At 34.6% G+C, this 6881-nt stretch overlaps 1 pseudogene; it reads left to right on the top strand.

The window, feature by feature from the left end:
• The first annotated feature begins 225 nt into the window (after positions 1 to 225).
• LOC112805794 (MDIS1-interacting receptor like kinase 2-like) overlaps positions 226 to 6881 on the top strand; it is a 40485-nt pseudogene continuing 33829 nt past the window's right edge.

Raw genomic sequence — 6881 nt, 5'->3', positions numbered from 1 at the left:
ACTCTCACTTTGATCCAGCACGATTCAACTCATGCGCTGCCTACGAGTTCCATGGTCAAGTTTTGATTAACCGACATCTGTGTGCTTCTCGCATTGTGAATCTGGAAACCCTGAGTGCAAAAGGAATTGACTTCATTACTTTGTTTGATCATCTCAAATGGACTCCTTTGTTCAAGATTCAAAATTCCGATTTATTCAAATCTTGTTCACGAATTCTACGCAAACATGATGTACCATGACGGAGCAATTCATTCTTATGTCAAGAAGGTTCATTTAACTCTGAACAGAGAGACCATCAACGCTGCCTTAGGGTACACTGATGAAAGAGCCCTTGCTTATATGCCAGGAAAGTGGGACTCTCAAGTTGACATTTCTTATCAGATAGCCATAACTCAGGTTTGCAAAAAATTCTCTACATTGGATAGAACTGTTCTGACTCATAAGGCTCTTGGTTCAGTAAGAGCTCTATTTCACCGCATTATCAACCACATTCTTATGCCACATTCTTATGGTCACGATTTTAAAGAGGGGTCACCATAGAGGCTATAGTCACGGTGAAAACCGTGACCATAGATAAGGCTATGGTCACAGTTGTTAGGAGGGGTGACCATAAAGGCTATGGTCACGGTTTAAGGAGGGGTGACCATAGATAAGGCTATGGTCACGATTTTAAAGAGGGGTGACCATAGAAGCTATGGTCACAGTTTTTGTGACCATAGATAAGGCTATGGTCACAGTTTTCAAGAGGGGTGACCATAGAGTCTATGGTCACGGTGAAAACCGTGACCATAAATAGGGCTATGGTATGTGTGACCATAGATTAACCTATGGTCACGGTGAAAAAAGGTTGCTTAAAGTGTCACAATTTAAAAATTGCAACAGTGACCATAGAAACCGTGACCATAGATAAAAAAACTGTGACCATAGACCTATGGCCACGAGAGAATAGGCCACGGTAAAAAATCGTGACCATAGGTCCAAAACCGTGACCATAGATCTATGGTCACCTTTTTTACTAGCTATACCGTGACCATGGGCCTTTTTTTTTTGTAGTGAATGTCTGTCAACTCTTCCGTTCAAGACTAAAACACCAAAAAAATCAAGGCACCTAGGTATAATTGCTCTTCTTATCAGTTGTTTCTTCCTCCTGTTAAATTTTTTTGGGTATATTTTGTTTTATTTGGCGCACCAAGAAGGTTAAAGTTTAACCAAGTTCAGAAACGAATAGAGACTTATTTTCTATATGGAACTATGATGGTAAAATTTCATTTGAAGACGTCATTAAAGCAACATAGGACATTAACATCAGATACTGCATAGAAACTGGTATTTATGATTATGTCTACAGAGCACAACTTTCAAATGGCAAAACTTTTGCATTGAAGAAACTTCACTAAAAGGAGTCACAAAATCCATCTTTTGACAAGAGCTTCCGAAACGAGGTAAAGATAATGTCACAAATTCGTCACAGAAACATTGTCAAGCTCCATAGATTTTGTCTCCACCATCGGTGCAAGTTTTTGGTATACGAATACATGGAAAGAGGAAGCTTATTTTCTGCCTTGAATATGGATGATGATGAAGCTAAGGAGTTAAGTTGGAGCAAGAGGGTGGATATCATTAACGAAATTCAATCCCTCTTGAAATAGGAGCATTGGTGTCTTTACAAGAGTTATACATAGAATTCAATCAAATAAATGGTTCCATTCGTTCAGAATTTCAGAATTTGATCAACCTGTGCATTTTACATCTTTCTCATAATATGATATCTGGTGTTATGACACCTAACCTAGTTTAGTTCACGAGTTTGACCTCGTTCCATCTTTAAACATACCATTAGAGATAAAAATTCTTGATTCTCTTTGTGATGTAAACCTATCCAATAACAAGTTAGAGGGATTGATCCCATCTCCCATGCTAAACTGTATCAGTTTTGGTGAAGTTAACTTGAGTAATAATCTGTTAAGTAGAAACATTCCCTCAAAAATCAGTTATGTTAAGAAACTTGATATGAGCCACAATCTTCTTAGTGGTAGTGTACTCTTTTTTTTCATCAAGGATGGTCCCTATATTCCAGGAAGACAATTTTTTTTGTCAAGTTCGGATCTTAGCTACAATAATCTCACAGGAAATTTACCTATATAACTTGCAAGCATACCTCGTATAAATTTGTCATTCAGCTTTTTCGAGTGTCTACAAGGCTGCAAGGATTTTTATGCAAAATTAATGATTGGTAATACTCCAATGTCTGTCAACTCTTCCGTTCAAGATCAAAACACCAAAAAAATCAAGGCACCTAGGTATAATTGCTTTCCTATCAGTTGTTTCTTCCTCCTTGTCATTTTTGTGGGTATATTTTGTTTTATTCGGCGCACCAAGAAGGTTAAAGTTTAACCAAATTTAGAAAAAAATAGAGACTTGTTTTCTATATGAAAATATGATGGTAAAATTGCATTTGAAGACATCATTGAAGCAATATAGGACTTTGACATCAGATACTGCATAGAAATTGGTACTTATGACTATGTGTACAGAAACTTCACTAAAGGGAGTCACAAAATTCATCTTTGGACCAGAGCTTCGGAAACAAGGTAAAGATGTTGCCACAAATCTGTCACAGAAACATTGTCAAGCTCCATGGATTTTGTCTTCACTATCGGTGCATGTTTTTGGTATTCGACTACAAGGAAAGAGGAAGCTTATTTTATGCCTTGAACATGGATGATGAAGAAGCTAAGGAGTTAAGTTAGAGCAAGGGGTGGATATCATTAACGGAATTCAATCCCTTTTTAAATAGGAGCATTGGTGTCTTTACAAGAGTTATACATAGAATTCAATCAAATAAATGGTTTCATTCCTTCATAATTTCATAATTTGATCAACAGGCACATTTTACATCTTTCTCATAATATGATATCTTGTGTTATACCACCTAAACTATTTTAGTTCACGAGTTTGACCTCGTTCTATCTTTCTAACAATCAATTGGGTGAAAATATACCATTAGAGATAGGAATTATTGATTCTCTTTGTGATGTAAACCTATCTAATAACAAGTTAGAGGGATTGATCCCATCTCCCATGCTAAACTGTATCAGTTTTGCTGAAGTTGACTTGAGTAATAATTTGTTAAGTGGAAACATTTTCTCAAAAATCAGTTATGTTAAGAAACTTGATATGAGCCACAATCTTTTTAGTGGTAGTGTATCCTTTTTGTCCATTAAGGATTGTTCTTATATTCTTGGGACAAAATCTTTTTTTATATAAATTTGGATCTTAGCTACAATAATCTCACATGGAATTTATCTATAGAACTTGTAAGCATACCTCATATAAATTTGTCATCCAACTTTTTTGAGTGTCCACAAGGCTGCAAGGATTTTTATGCAAAATCAATGATTGGTAATACTCCAAGGTCTGTCAACTCTTTTGTTCAAGATCAAAACACCAAAAAAATTAAGGCACCTAGGTATAATTGCTTTCCTATCAGTTGTTCCTTCCTCCTTGTCATTTTTGTGGGAATATTTTGTTTTATTCGACGCACCAAGAAGGTTAAGGTTTAACCAAGTTTAGAAAAGAATAGAGACTTGTTTTCTATATGGAACTATGATGGTATAATTGCATTTGACGACATCATTGAAGCAACACAGGACTTTGACATCATATGCTGCATAGAAACTAGTACTTACGGCTATATGTATAAAGCACAACTTTCAAATAGCAAAATTTTTGCATTGAAGAAACTTTACTAAAGGAAGTCACAAAATCCATCTTTTGACAAGAACTTCTGAAACGAGATAAATATGTTGTCGCAAATACGTCATAGAAACATTGTCAATCGCCATGGATTTTGTCTCCACCATCGGTGGATGTTTTTGGTATACGAATACATGGAAAGAGGAAGCTTATTTTCTGCCTCGAACATGGATGATGAAGAAGCTAAGGAGCTAAGTTGAAGTAAGAGGGTGGATATCATTAACGGAATTCAATCCCTCTTGAAATATGAGCATTGGTGTCTTTACAAGAGTTATACATAGAATTCAATCAAATAAATGGTTCAATTCCTTTAGAATTTTAGAATTTTATCGACCTGCGCATTTTACATCTTTTTCATAATATGATATCTGGTGTTATACCACCTAAACTAGTTTAGTTCACGAGTTTGACCTCGTTTCATCTTTCTAACAATCAATTCGGTGGAAACCTACCATTAGGGATAGGAATTCTTGATTCTCTTTGTGATGTAAACCTATCCAATAATAAGTTAGAGGGATTGATCCCATCTTCCATGCTAAACCGTCTTAGTTTTGGTGAAGTTGACTCGAGTAATAATCTGTTAAGTGGAAACATTCCCTAAAAAATTGGTTATGTTAAGAAACATGATATGAGCCACAATCTTCTTAATCGTAGTGTACTCTTTTTATCCATTAAAAATGATCTGTATATTCTTGGGACAAAATCTTTTTTTTTTATCAAATTTGGATCTTAACTACAATAATTCCACAGGGAATTTACCTATCGAACTTGCAAGCATACCTCATAAATCTGTAATTCAACTTTTTTGAGTGACCACAAGGCTGCAAGGATTTTTATGCAAAATCAATGCTTGGTAATACTACAATGTCTGTCAACTCTTCCGTTCAAGATCAAAATACCTAAAAAATAAGGCACCTGGGTATAATTGCTCTTCTTATCAGTTGTTTCTTCCTCCTTTTCATTTTTGTGGGTATATTTTGTTTTATTCGGTGCACTAATAAGGTTAAAGTTTAACCAAGTTCAGAAACGAATAGAGACTTGTTTTCTCTATGGAACTATGATGGTAAAATTGCATTTGAAGACATCATTGAAGCAACACAGGACTTTGACATCAGATACTGCATAGAAACTAGTACTTATGACAATGTGTACAGTGCACAACTTTAGAATGGAAAAATTTTTGCATTGAAGAAACTTCACTAAAGCGAGTCACAAAATCCATTTTTTGACAAGAGCTTCCAAAACGAGGTAAAGATGTTGTCACAAATACATCACAAAAACATTTTCAAGCACTATGGACTTTGTCTTCACCATCGGTTCATGTTTTTGGTATATGAATACATGGAAAGAGGAAGCTTATTTTATGCCTTGAACATGGATGATAAAGAAGCTAAGGAGTGTTGTTGGAGCAAGAAGGTGGATATCATTAACGGAATTCAATCCCTTTTGAAATAGTAGCATTGGTGACTTTACAAGAGTTATACATAGAATTCAATCAAATAAATGGTTTCATTCCTTCAAAATTTCAAATTTTGTTCAACTTGCGGATTTTACATCTTTCTCATAATATAATACTTGGTGTTATACCACCTAAACTGTTTTAGTTCACAAGTTTGACCTCATTCCATCTTTCTAACAATCAATTCGGTGGAAACATACCATTAGAGATAGGAATTCTTGATTCTCTTTGTAATGTTAACCTATCCAATAACAAGTTAGAGGGATTGATCCCATCTCCCATGCTAAACTATATCAATTTTGGTGAAGTTGACTTGAGTAATAATCTGTTAAGTGGATATATTCCCTCAAAAATCGGTTATGTTAAGAAACTTGATATGAGCCACAATCTTCTTAGTAGTAGTGTACCCTTTTTGTCCATTAAGGATGGTCCTTACATTCTTGGGACAAAATCTTTTTTTTATCAAGTTTGGATCTTAGCTATAATAATCTCACAAGAAATTTACATGTAGAACTTGCAAGCATACCTCGTATAAATTTGTCATTCAACTTTTTTGAGTGTCTACAAGGCTGCAAGGATTTTTTTGCAAAATCCTTGATTGGTAATAATCTAATGTCTGTCAACTCTTCCGTTCAAGATCAAAACACCAAAAAATCAAATCACCTAGTTATAATTGCTCTTCCTATCAGTTGCTTCTTCCTAATTGTCATTTTGTGGGTATATTTTGTTTTATTCGACGCACTAAGAAGGTTAAAGTTTAACCAAGTTCAGAAAAAAAAATAGAGACTTATTTTCTATTTTGAACTATGATGGTAAAATTGTATTTGAAGACATCATTAAAGCAACACAAGACTTTGACATCAGATACTGCATAGAAACTAGTATTTATGACTATGTGTATAGAGCACAACTTTCAAATGACAAAATTTTTGCATTGAAAAAACTTCACTAAAAGGAGTCACAAAATCCATATTTTGACAAGAGCTTCCAAAATGAGGTAAAGATGTTGTCACAAATCTGTTACAGAAGCATTGTCAAGCTCCATGACTTTTGTTTCCACCATCGGTGGATATTTTTGGTATACAAATACATGGAAAGAGGAAGCTTATTTTATGCCTTGAACATGGATGATGAAGAAGCTAAGGAGTTAAGTTGGAGCAAGAGGGTGGATATCATTAACGGAATTCAATCCCACTTGAAATAGGAGTATTGTTGTCTTTACAAGAGTTATACATAGAATTCAATCAAATAAATGGTTCCATTCCTTCAGAATTTTAGAATTTGATCAACCTACGTATTTTACATCTTTCTCATAATATGATATCTGGTGTTATGCCACCTAAACTATTTTAGTTCACGAGTTTGACCTCATTCCATCTTTCTAATAATCAATTCGGTGGAAACATACCATTAAAGATAGGAATTCTTGATTCTCTTTATGATGTAAACATATCCAATAACAAGTTAGAGGGATTGATCCCATCTCCCATACTAAACTGTATCAGTTTTGGTGAAGTAGACTTGAGTAATAATCTGTTAAGTGGAAACATTCCTCAAAAATCGGTTATATTAAGAAACTTTATATGAACCACAATTTTCTTAGTGGTAGTGTACCCTTTTTGTCCATTAAGGATGGTTCTTATATTATTCAGACAAAATCCTTTTT

This window comes from Arachis hypogaea, chromosome 6, assembly GCF_003086295.3.
Source record: "Arachis hypogaea cultivar Tifrunner chromosome 6, arahy.Tifrunner.gnm2.J5K5, whole genome shotgun sequence".
Classification (NCBI taxonomy): Eukaryota; Viridiplantae; Streptophyta; class Magnoliopsida; order Fabales; family Fabaceae; genus Arachis; species Arachis hypogaea.
This window is presented reverse-complemented; position numbering and strand designations above follow the sequence as displayed.